Here is a 12,903-nt window from a genome sequence, read left to right as displayed (position 1 = left end):
AAAATGGCTAAACTAGCCTCATTGGTTCCTTAAAAGAGCTATTAGCCCCACCTAGTGGCCAAAACAGAATTCCAAATTGTCAGTGCATTTATTCTTGGATATATGGATAGTTTTGTGCCGCTCTCAGTTATTTCATTGAACATATGCAAGATAAGTTGCTCTAATTCTGCTATGCTGCTTCATGCAGATTTTCTATGTGGGTTTGTTTTCCCTTCCATGTTACACTGAGAGTACAAAAAGATAATATACAACTGTTCATATGCCTGCAGTTAGAATGTCTTTATAATGGCCCCATATCTAATAAAAGGATTTTGCAAAGTTGTTTAAAGGTAAAGGGACCCCTGACCATTAGGTCCAGTTGTGGCCGACTCTGGGGTTGTGGCGCCCATCTCGCTTTATTGGCCGAGGGAGCTGGCGTACAGCTTCCGGATCATGTGGCCAGCATGACTAAGCCGCTTCTGGCGAACCAGAGCAGCGCACGGAAACGCCGTTTACCTTCCCACCAGAGCAGTACCTATTTATCTACTTGCACTTTGACATGCTATCAAACTGCTAGGTTGGCAGGAGCAGGGACCGAGCAACGGGAGCTTACCCCATCGCGGGGATTCGAACCGCCGTACTATATTAAACAGTGCAATATAATGTACGTTTACTTGGAAGGAAACCCTACTGTGTTCAAAGGAGCACACTCTCAGGTGAATGTGCATACACTGTTGCCAAAGTGTATTAAATAGTATAATGTAAGACATACTAAATATACCCATTTTCCATGGTTTGTAGTCAGAAACAGATAATCAGGGAGTCTCTGTATATGGAAATGTTTGGCATTTTGCATTTAACTTAGTTGCTTCTCATAAGTGGTTTTAAGAACAGAAGAAGAGTTCTTTCTGCTGAGTCTGATCAGAGGCCCAGCATTCTGCATCCCACTGTTATCAACCAGACATCTATCAGAAGTCCTCAAACCTTCTTCCACTGTTGATTTCCAGTAGTATGCTGCCTCTGAAACTGGGGGGGGGGGGATCTTTCATCACAGGGATAGCCAATGTTGTGCCTCATTGGACTACAACTCCCATCATCCCTGAGCATTAGCCCTGTTGGCAGCAGCTGATGGGAATTGTTTCTTAATCTGGAGGCTACCTCAGTGGCTACTTCTGCAGCATGTGAGTTTGTCTAACTGGCTAGAACGCTCTACATTAATTGTGCATTGTGTGAATAATATTCTCATTTGAATAATTTTCTGCCATTTACAAGTTTGGATATTTCACTACTTACCCTGGCTCCACAATTTTTACAATCTGCTTAATATTCATTAAAGAGCATTGGTCCCATAATATATCCACTCTATCCCTTGTGAAAACAATCTAATTTTTGGCCACAATTTCCTTTCCCTTAATCCTTTCCTCTATTTCTGAACTTCAGAGGCAAATGGCAGTCCTAATGCGGTCAAAATAGAACCATTAATGCAAAAGTGGGAGGTATCAACAGGCTTGGGAGAACCCAAAGTTTGCAGAAGTACAAAAAAAAGCTTAGTAATTTTTTTAAAGGAAATTCCCAAAACAGCCCGGTAACAGCTAAGCATACTCAGAGGTTGTGGAATTCTCATTCATTTATTCATATGCTGCTTTTGTATGAAATTGTCCACAGAATCGCTCACAACATGTCAAATGGGCAATACGCACACATGCACACACATCACAAATAATCATATCAATAAGTAAATACACATTGACTGGGATGCGGGTGGCGCTGTAGTCTAAACCACTGAGCCTCTTGGGCTTGCCGATCAGAAGGTTGGTGGTTCAAATCCCTGCGATGGGGTGAGCACCCATTGCTCTGTCCCAGATCCTGCCAAGTAGATAAATAGGTGCAAGTAGATAAATAGGTGACGGAAAGGTAAACGGTGTTTCCGTGCGCTTCCATCACGGTGTTCCATTGTGCCAGAAGTGGTTTGGTCATGCTGGCCACATAACCCAGAAAGCTGTGTGTGAACAAACGCCAGCTCCCTTGGCCTGAAGCAAGATGAGCGCCGCAACCCCGTAGTCACTTTTGACTGGACTTACCGTAACCATCCAGGGGTCCTTTATCTTTACCTTTTTACCTTTACATGCTGACTAACTGTTGTGGCTGAGTAGGATGGGGGATGCAATAAAGATGTATGGGCATTAGGAGGTATACAAATTTAATAATTAAATGGATGAATAATGGTGGAAGATATGACTAAATGACTGGTTGTAGCACTGAACTGGAAAATTCCACACTGCAACATTTTGTTGCAGGTCTGACTTGCTCAGTTACTAATCTTTGCATTTTTTTTGTTCCTGCATTCTTATCTACCCCATGACTGCTTACTGAGTTTCCTTAGGAGACTTTGTTGAGTGATTTGTTGAAAGGAAATGTGAACATCCAGGCATATAGTGTCTACATGTTCATCCTATCTGCATGCTTACCGACATTCCTGTAGAACACAAAGATAATAGCGAGGCAAATTTCACTTTGCAGAAGTCATGCTGACATTGTGACCTTCGGCGGTAGAAATATTCTCAGCTGCACACTCAGGTTTTCTCAGGGCCTTTGCTTTCGATTTGAGCCCTGCATTTTATGCCACAAAGTGCCTGGTTCTCTGCTACAAAATTTCATTTTCAGTCCCAGTTGCTTCCTGGTGCTGTTGAGCATTGCACTGAAATTTTCCTTTGAAGCTCTGCCTGAAGGGGAGTAGCAACAGAACTTCAAAGCAAAGCTGACCCCATCTTTGTGCAGTCTGGCCCATGATGCTTGGCAGCCCTCGAGAAGCAAGCAGGGGAGTTAAAAAGAAATATCCATGTAATTAGCTGAGTGAGTGAGTGTGAAACTTCCAAATTCAGTGCCAGCCAGTGCCAAATGATGGGAACAAGGAATGGCAGTGGAAAACGTTGCTAGGCAAAGATTTCTGATGCTTTGGTAAAACTGAAGGTCCAAAATGGAAGAGGAATGTTGCCACGTTTCAGAATCATACTGAAGAAATTGGCAGAAGCTTCTGCCATAGAGAGGTGCTTGTAGAGAATAACACCCCCTATTCCTAAACACCTGCACTCAAAAATATCTCAGAAGCTCTGCTGAGCAAGGGTAGAGGTCGCCTGCCATATAAGAGGTAAGATGGATGTCCTCAGGGCTGTGGCATTATGTCACATCAGATTTTCTTGGGTACTTTGTGTAAAATGGAAATGTAGCATTCTTGGGACAGAGGACCCTCTGTTTCTCTCAGGGCCCTGATAATAATAATAATAATAATAATAATAATAATAATAATAATATGTTATTTATACCTCACCCATCCAGCTGGGTTTCCCCAGTTACTCTTGGCAGCTCCCAACAAAGTATTAAAATACAGTGGTCTGTTAAACATTAAAAGCTTCCCTAAACAGGGCTGCCTTCAGATCTCTTCTAAAAGTCTGGTAGTTGTTGTTCTCTTTAACATCTGGTGGGAGGGTGTTCCACAGGGCGGGTGCCACTACCAAGAAGGCCCTCTGCCTGGTTCTCTGTAACTTGGCTTCTCACAGTGAGGAAACCGCCAGAACAGCCGCAGCACTGGGCCTTCAGGCAGAACAATGGTGGTGGGGACGCTCCTTCAGGTATACTGGGCCAAGGCCATTTAGGGCTTTAAAGGTGAGCACCAACACTTTGAATTGTGCCCAGCCTTGCCACCCTCCCGAGCCAGCCACACCTGTTGTCAATTATTGCAGTGCCCCACCTAAAGAATATTGATTTCTCCCATGCTGCTCATGGGCTGAGTCCATCAATCCCTGGAGAGCTTCAGGAAAAGAGGTAGACAGGGAACTAAGTGTTTGCCCTTGGCACAGAAATGTCTAGTTCTCACACTGATCTACAGTTTGTCCACATCCACTGTTTCTTTGGTTGCGTTTTGGTGCTTCCTTCATTTGAAATGAGTCTTGGAGCTGCTTAGACTGTTTCTGACATTTCAGTTGTTCATCTTCCTAAACGGAAACAATTCAGAGCGGGGCATACATTTAATCAGGAGATTTCCCTTTCAAAGACCTCATAATCCATCTTGATCCCATTCGTTTAAAACAACAGTTGTATGTTTTCGTAACTTATGTATTAATTTATATAGAGGAATAAAGATTTTCCCCTCCCCTTTTTCCTATTCCCACATACCAGGCTTGGTTCCTGATATTTATTTACTTTCTGTCATTTAATTCTGTGCCCCTTAAGAGGGTTTTAGATTAAAACCAATTTCTTCCCAATGAACTCCAGGCAGCTAAACTGGTTTAACTTCCAGTTAGCGGTGAGTAAAGATTACTAGAGGCTTTAGTTATTGTGTACATGCAGTAAGTGGTTGTGGCAGAAGTCAGAAATAACAAAGCCTGGAGGCATAATCTACCATGAAGATTAGTCATTAGGTGCTAACGCCAGGTACAAAGGGGGACTGGATCTGAACACCAATTACAGGTGACCATGAGCACAATGAGACTAAAAAGGTAAAGAACCCCTGGACAGTTAAGTCCAGTCAAAGGCAACTATGGAGTTGCGGCACTCATCTCACTTTCAGGCCAAGGGAGCTGGTATTTGTCCACAGACAGCTTTCAGGGTCATGTGGCCAGCATGACTAAACCACTTCTGGCACAACGGGACACCGTGACGGAAACCAGAGCACATGGAAATGCCGTTTACCTTTCCGCCGCAGTGGTACCTATTTATCTACTTGCACTGGTGTGCTTTGAAACTGCTAGGTTGGCATGAGCTGGGACAGAGCAATGGGAGCTCATTGCGTCGTGGGGATTCGAATTGCTGACCTTTTGATCGGCAAGCCCAAAGAGGCTCAATGGTTTAAACCACAGTGCCACCCGCTGAGACTATTGCCCTCCTGACCTGCTTGTGGGCTTCCTATAGGATGCTGTAATAGATAGGTCTTGATCCAGCAGGGCTCTTCTTAAGTTCTTAAGATCTCCTTAAGATCTCCTGCAGAAGTAATAGAATGCATGACCTTTTTGCAAAGCTGTGCAGAAGAAAATATGGCTACAAAAGTCTCATTGTTCAACCAACTGAACATCCATCTACAGCAGATGGGATCCTTTACATGATTTAAAATACTTCTGATATTTCAAAAGTGATCCTCAGTCTTTGCATGATTACTTAGAGGACTTTCAGTATTTTTCAGGTTTGTACCATGCTGAAGAAAGACTGACGAGACAGAAGTATTGTTTCTGGGGGACAGGGGATGGGCAGGTGGGGGGGACTCCCTGGTCTTGAATGGGGAAACTGTGCCACTAAATGACCAGGTGCACAGCCTTGGGGTCATTTTGGACTCACTGCTGTCCATGGAAGCCCAGGTTAATTCCACCTGGTAAAATGGCTGAAACCCTAACTGTCTATGCCTTGTCTCACCAGAGTTGTAGATGTCCTGGTTATCTCCTGCTGGATTACTGCAGTGTGCTCTATATGGGGCTGCCTTTGAAGGTGGCTCGGAAATGGGTGGCATACAAATAATAAAAATTATTATTAATAATTATTTCAAGAAAGCTTACAGCCTGAGTCTACACCTGTTTACTTCAGACCCAGCAAGCACAGCTTCCTCCCAAGTAAATGCACTGACCATGTCAATCTTCCAGCATGCTTACTCACAAGTAAATCCTGCTGTGTGTTCAGTGGGCCTACTCCCAGGTAAACATGACATAGGATCAAACTCCCCACCTGATTGTGACGGATGCGAGTCGCTTGGACTTCATTCTTGAGGTTTATTCCAAGTAACTTAACTCCGAGTGCAGCTCCCTTGGGGGCAAATTCTTTGGAGGGGATGGCAGAGGGATGTGGTGTCATCTTTAGCTGTTAGAAATACTGAGGGAAAACATGAAACCCCAAAGGGGCCGACATCCCATACAGTTCCCTTTGTATCAAGTGTCTGGGCCTCCAGAGGGAATAGGCAGAGGCTGCTAATGCTGCGGACTGAGGGGAAGGGGGGCAGGAGAAAGGCGAACACCCATTCCTTATTTTTAACAGTTAAATTCTTGAGGGAAATAATAGATATCAAAGGTGGCAGTGGTGTCCTTTTCTATTAACTGTCTGTCTTTCCGGGAGATGGGGTGGGAGCGGGATGGACAAGGACTTGCAGTGATTTAACTTTGGGGGGTGAGGCGGGGGAAGCTCTCACACTGTTTCAATTAGGGCAGTCTATGTTGTCATATAGCTCCAAGGGATAACTGAAACTTTTTGGAGACCGCTTCTTAATTCACCGGCCCCCTCTTTTTTATTGGCCGCTGCCACATGGAGTTCATTTCACATTTCTGCTATAATGTAAGTGATATAGAAAAAATAGTTCTCACATTGTGTCAGGTCCACTGGTGCACAGGCGTGCTGGTTTCATTGCAGACAGATGATGCACTTGTTCCCCAAGGCTGCTACCTCCACCCATACCAGTCTTGGAGGAAGGGGATGGAATTGTCTGTGTGTACACACACATCGTATTGCCTCACTTGGTCGTCTTTGCGCAAGGCCTGCTTACTCGCAACAGATGAACGTGTGAACGGATGCAAGGTGATATTAAAGGGTCTGCAATGTTTCACTTTCAAGTACAAGTGATCACTGGAAGTTGGCCCTCATCAAGTGATGGACAAGCATGGATGGACCAGCCCTTACATGAGAGGCATTATCAGTGGCGTAGCATGGGTTGCCAGCATCTGGGGCCATGTGGAGGGAGGGTAGGAAGGAGAGAAATGGACGGAGTATGCCTGCACATTCAGCATCACCCAGGAGATCGCAGCCACAGAGATAAGAAAAGAAGAGTCACTCCATTGTCTGGGGAGGTCACTTCCTGGTTCACATGGACAGGTCGTTTTCAACAGAGCCCAGCGATGGAAGTGCACATCTGTATTGAGGCAGCACAGGGTTTTGAAATTTTGTGCCCCTAACAATTTTGCATCCGTAGCAACCACCCCTGCTATGCCACTGGGAGTTGTCAAGTGCTGTGTGACTGCAGCATTGTAGATCATAGCATACATAGCCCTATCATATGCATGCTACTATTTTTTAAATCTTTTTTTAAAAAAGTTTTGACTGTTACCATTATTTCATCCCAAAATCTACAGGAGGGCAATATCTTTATCAGGCCAACCAAAATGTGTGTGTGTTTGTGTGTTCATGCACAAGCGTTTGAATTCTTCAGAAGGCTTCATCAGGCTAGACAGCAAACTAAACAGGGAGTGGGGGGTGGGGAGAATAATAATTGGCTAATGTTGGAGCCACTGATGTATACCCTCCAGCATCTCTATTTATACCCCACACATATTCCTGGGTTGCTCTAGCCACTCTGGGCAGCTTCCAACATACATAAAAACATAATAAAACATTAAACATTTGGGTCATTCTACATCAGTTCAATGCGGTCATGCCACCCACTGTCTTGGATTTTGATGAAACTTGGTGTACACCCTTCCCTTATGGTTGAAAGAAAACCCCTTAAATTTCCCCCCTCTATCTCTAGCCAATTTTCATGGTTTTAAATACCCCCAAACTGAAAAACAAGCCTGCACTTTTGGGAAAAAAAAACCTCTGTAATAACCAATATTATTTTAGATTTTAAGATGAACAACTTTGTTTCATTAATTTTTTCTATTACAGCTATGGATTGTAGGAAAGTTGTACCCCTAGCCATTTTCCCCCCCAAGATGTCCCCAAAATGTAAAATTTTGTTAGAAGACATAAGAGATCCATAAATTTTATTCTTTGTTGAGAAAGAGCATGTCTTTGCAACAATTTTCACCATGAAAAACTTCTGATTCCATCGTGCCCTCATGCTGAAAATTTAGGTTTTCTATACCTCATTTTTCCACACAAAAAACTACATTTATACATTTTTTAAGGCATTTATAAAATCTTTTGAGTGCTGGTGTATTTTTCTCTGAAATCCTCATCATGTTATTGAGCTCTGTGTAAAATTTCAAAGATCATTGGTTTTGGAGAAAAAAATTAAAATACCTACAAGGCGGAGGATCTCAAGAGGGACAGATTTCACGAAACTTTGAAGTGCTATAAAATTAAAACCGTTCGAGATGGAGGGGGGGAAATGTTAGGGGTTTTCTTTCAACCATAAGGGAAGGGTGTACACCAAGTTTCATCAAAATCCAAGATGGTGGGTGGCGAAACCCTTGTTTTTTGCATTGATTTGATGTGGAATGACCCATTTAAAAAAATTTCCCTATACAGGATTACCTTCAGACAGCTCAAGGGTCAGATAACTCCATACCATCCAGCATTTCTCATCCAAAGGAAACGTGGGACATTCCAAGATGAAATCAGAAACCAGGGTAAAGGTGAAGGTAAAGGGACCCCTGACCATTAGGTCCAGTCGTGGCCGACTCATCTCGCTTTATTGGCTGAGGGAGCCGGAGTACAGCTTCCGGGTCATGTGGCCAGCATGACTAAGCCGCTTCTGGCGAACCAGAGCCACGCATGGAAACGCCGTTTACCTTCCCGCCGGAGCGGTACCTATTTATCTACTTGCACTTTGAGGTGCTTTCGAACTGCTAGGTTGGCAGGAGCAGGGACCAAGCAACGGGAACTCACCCTGTCATGGGGATTCGAACCACCGACCTTCTGATCAGCAAGTCCTAGGCTCTGTGGTTTAACCCACAGCACCACCCGCGTCCCTAGAAACCAGGGAGACTTCTCTAAATCAGGGGTGTCCCTGAAAAACAGGGACACTTGGGGGGGTCTGTTGATGGCGTCTGTGCTTAGTTTCAGTCTTAAGATGTAATGTGGAAGGAGGAAGCAGACAGTCAAATGAGACTTTGCTGTGTACACCAAACTCTCCAGGATGCTGGGTATTGTACCCACCATAGACCTACAATTCCCAGCACCTTAAATGACAGTTCTTTGAGGGAGGGTGTGTGCTGTGTTTTATTAGGTGCTTTGCAGGGTTTGAGTTGCACCTGGGACTTCAGGGAAGAAGGTACATACAGTGCTTGATATCCCCTCCCCATTTTGGTACATACAGTGCTTGATATCCCCTCCCCATTTTGGAAAAATAAAATCCAGCTGTTACCCGGATCTGTTTCCTAAAAGATTATTTCACTATAAGCCATTTTGGATTTGTGTGCCTGAATGAAACAGGTTATAATTTTAAATTTAAATAAATAAGCAAGCAAGCTTAGGAACAAATCCCACTTAGCTCAAAACCCCAAGTATGCATAAGCTTTACCTGACAGCAAATCCCACAGATTCCCATTGGAACTTACTCCCCAAATAAGTGTGCCTATGGTTGCAGTCTAAAATAATCTCTCTGCGTGTAGGTGTGCATGGAATCCAGACTTCTGAAGCCAATGTTTGATCTGGATCTGAACTCCTCAAACAATATATTCATGATCCTTTCTGGCAATCACAAACATAACTCACAATTGAGTGCCATTCCCAGGGAGTTCCACACAATTCAGTACATTGGAATAAATCATGTTGAGAAAAGTAGCTTTTTTTATAATGTTCCATTTTTTTCCAGTTAGCTTAAGACACAGCTACTGTAATTCTGCAACGAATCAGGCTGCCATTTGAAATTGTGTCTGTTCACACAACCTCTAGCAAACATTTAGGATTTGCCTGGGGTGTGGTTTTCTTTCTTTTTTTCAGAAACCTGAGGTCATCTGTTGAACTCTGCAGGGATCATTTTTGGCAACTAGTGTTCATTGCAACTTCCATTTTCTGAATGCAAATAGGATCAAGATCTCACTATGTCCCTAAAAGTTGCTTGCAAGTAACTGTTCTTAAGGCTTCTAATCCGGCCCTTCTGTTAACTGCTTATGACATCCTGATGTAGGGAGAGTTATAAGAGAGTGGGGGGGCTGCACTTTTAGGGAGCCATTTAGAAAATCTGTCGATAGAACAATTGTGAGATAAGCTAAAGGTTTAGAGTGCTGAGAAAACAAAATTTGTCCCAGTGATTGGAAGGTGTGAGGAGCTGCAATCAAAACAACTCTGTAGTATTTGGACTCTTCTTTCCACACTGAACTCAGAAAGATAAAGTAATCAGGAGTTTGCACTTCAGGCCAACTGCAGCTAGTTAGTTTGTACTTCTGCACTGAGCTCTAAAATGTGTAACAGTGAATATCAGAAAGACACGTTGGGGAACTCTCCCCCTTTAATAGGAAACAGTTGAGGTTTTTCTACCAAATCTGTCAATTTTGAAAATGAAAACACGAGAGAGGCTAAGAGATAGCGTCGTCCCCCCACCCCCCAAAGTTGCAAAAGTGCACTTTGGTGCAGATACTCAAAATCGCTCCTCAAGAAATGGCAATGCTGATGCGGAAAAAATTAATGACCTTTCTGGTGTATAGAGAAGTCAATGCTACTTTCCTTCTCTCTTCCATCTACTCCCTTTGTGTCCAGAATATCCAAGATTTAAAAAGGCATTGAGGTTTTTTGGGGGGCTGGGCTGGGAGTGTTTAAACGAACGGTTCACATATCCATTTCAGGGGAGTTTGTGGCATGTTCATAAATCACTTTATTTATATTAACCAGTAGCTTCTAAAATATGACAAATGGTGGGCTGATACACTCCAGAGTCAAACCTGAAGCACAGTCCTGCAGAGATCCTGGAGCAGGCATAGGCAAACTCCGGCCCTCCAAATGTTTGGGACTACAATTCCCATCATCCCTGACCACTGGTCCTGTTAGCTAGGGATGATGGGAATTGTAGTCCCAAACATCTGGAGGGCCGGAGTTGGCCTATGCCTGTCCTGGAGCATCCAAACTGAGGCCCATCAACATGAGCAGCTGAGTAGACACAATACCTTATCTCTGCTGCTGTTATTTACTATTTATGCTGATTGCAGCATCTGGGCTTGATGAGGCATGTGACCCTCACCTGCTCTGAGCCTACTTCAGTTGAGGAATCACACACCTCCTTCCAGAGCCAGCGAGCCCCACCAGGCCAGCCAGAGAGCTGGGTTGTGGGTCCTGGCCTGCTTCAGCCTCGTGGAGCACCCCACCTGCTGCTCCCTACGCCTCACAGCCTGCCGTGTTCAGGGAAACAGGGGCTCCTCTGGCTCTGGTGATGGGTCCTGCTGATCTGGTTCCTGTGCACTGAACCCCATCCCCTCATCATCCTCCATCACCTTGTGAGTACTTCCTGCACCAACCTCTTATTCCCCATCCCCAGCTTTCCCCTGTGTCTCCCAGTCCCAGCTACACCCCTCGCCGGAATCCTCTTCCTCCTCTCCGCTGTCCTGCCAGTTCACGACAATATTTTGCTTAAGCCCCACTGAAAAGTATGGGAGCTGCAAAAGGTCTCTGCTGCTCCTGTGCTGCCCCCATTAATTCCAATGGGATTTAAGCCGAAGAACGTCCAGCTCTATTGTGCCCAGAATCTTTATTGCCAATAGCATGTCATGTGCTCTTCAAAACAGAGAATTACCACAGTCCCTGCCTGCAATTTACAATAATTGCATATGAAAACAGAGCAGGACATGCCAGGTACTGACACATGAGCAATGCAGATGGGATGCGGGAAAATTATGAGGACATAGAGGAACAATAGCAGTTAGAAATCTCAGTTTAAAAAAGAAATGTCATGCAGTTTATCCAAAATGATGTAGAGCACAGTATGCTTAAACTAACAAAATACTATATAGTAGTGATTTAAGTGATATCTTACACAACTTTAAAATGTTACAAAGTGCCTAACTGGATTAAACCAAGATGCATCTACTCATATCCTTCATTTTCCATGTTTGGGAACTGAGTGTCATTTCTTAAGCAGCCAAAACAGCATCACCCACACACATTTGCAAGTTTGAGGGAATCCTAACGTTTGTCTATAAAGAAAAACTTTATGGGAACAAAACTCTAAGTGGGGCGAACGTTCCTAAGCTCAGCCCAATGCAGACTATCCTCAATGGCCCCAGAAAACTGTTTGAGAGTTGTGGGAGAGAAAACAGTAAAACTGGCGTGGGACTGAATGGAAAGGAGTAGATGACATCCCGAAAAGGGAGCACTCCACACTGCAATATTTTATTGCAGGTCTCACTCACCTAGGTTTCAAAATCCAGCAACAGTCAGGCAGATAGATGCCTCTGGGAGCCCACAGGCGGAACATGAAAGTTTTCCCCCTAGCATCTTTTATTAGGAGACATCCTTTAAAACATTTACAGCAAGAATGCAGAACCCGTGGTATTCCAGTTGTTATTGAACTCCAACTCCTATCAACCGCAGCCGTCATGGTCAGTTGTCAGGAAAGATGAGAGTTAAGAGTCCCATTTAACACCTAGAGGACCACAGGTTCCTCATCCCTAATTTTCAGGGTATCTAAATTGACATATACAGATGTGCAGAGTTTTTTTAGCCAGAACTCACCTATCAGGTGGGCACCATCACTGGCAGAGGAAGGTGGGTGCAGTAGGTGCAGTCTGTCCTGGGTGTCATCCCTGGAGGGGGGGGTGACATCGCTGCCCCACCTCCCTGGGATGCTTGCACTGCCCCCATGGGCGGCTAGCCCTGCCCCCGGGTGCCAGAGCAGCAAGCTTCACCTCTGGGCACCATAGCTATTATAAGAGAACAATGGAGGTATTCATGGTGAGTTCTGGCACCTCTTTTTCTAGAAAAATAGCACTGCAAATGTGTCTGTACCAGCAATGCCCTATCTCCCCAGGTCCTTCCTTTTCACCTGGTATACTTCGAAACTACATGGAAAGTGTCCATATAATGATTAATCACTATGGCCGCCCATGTTGTTGTTGTTTAGTCGTTTAGTCGTGTCCGACTCTTCATGACCCCATGGACCAGAGCACGCCAGGCACTTCTGTCTTCATGGCCACCCATAGTGGCCCAATTCAGAGGAATACAAAGCAAAATCTAACTTTGTTCAAATTGTGGTCCCAATTCTATTCTTGCTTACTTGAGAGAACGGCCTATTGTAGTCACTAA

General features: G+C 44.3%; 1 long non-coding RNA gene across 2 annotated transcripts; it reads right to left on the bottom strand.

The window, feature by feature from the left end:
• Positions 1-114: 114 nt before the first annotated feature.
• Positions 115-6,904, bottom strand: LOC310763106. Of its 2 annotated transcripts, none has more exons than XR_014548487.1 (3): positions 6,318-6,904; positions 4,867-4,993; positions 115-224 (listed from the first exon to the last, which is right to left on the bottom strand). It is a non-coding gene; the product is annotated as an uncharacterized lncRNA (long non-coding RNA). The 2 variants fall into 2 exon arrangements; XR_014548488.1 differs by lacking the exon at positions 115-224 and adding an exon at positions 3,763-3,971.
• Between the last annotated feature and the right edge of the window lie 5,999 nt (positions 6,905-12,903).

Source organism: Podarcis filfolensis (genome assembly GCF_964270895.1).
Source record: "Podarcis filfolensis genome assembly, chromosome: 5".
Classification (NCBI taxonomy): Eukaryota; Metazoa; Chordata; class Lepidosauria; order Squamata; family Lacertidae; genus Podarcis; species Podarcis filfolensis.
Note: the sequence above shows the minus strand (reverse complement) of the source record. Positions and strands in the feature narration are given on the sequence as shown.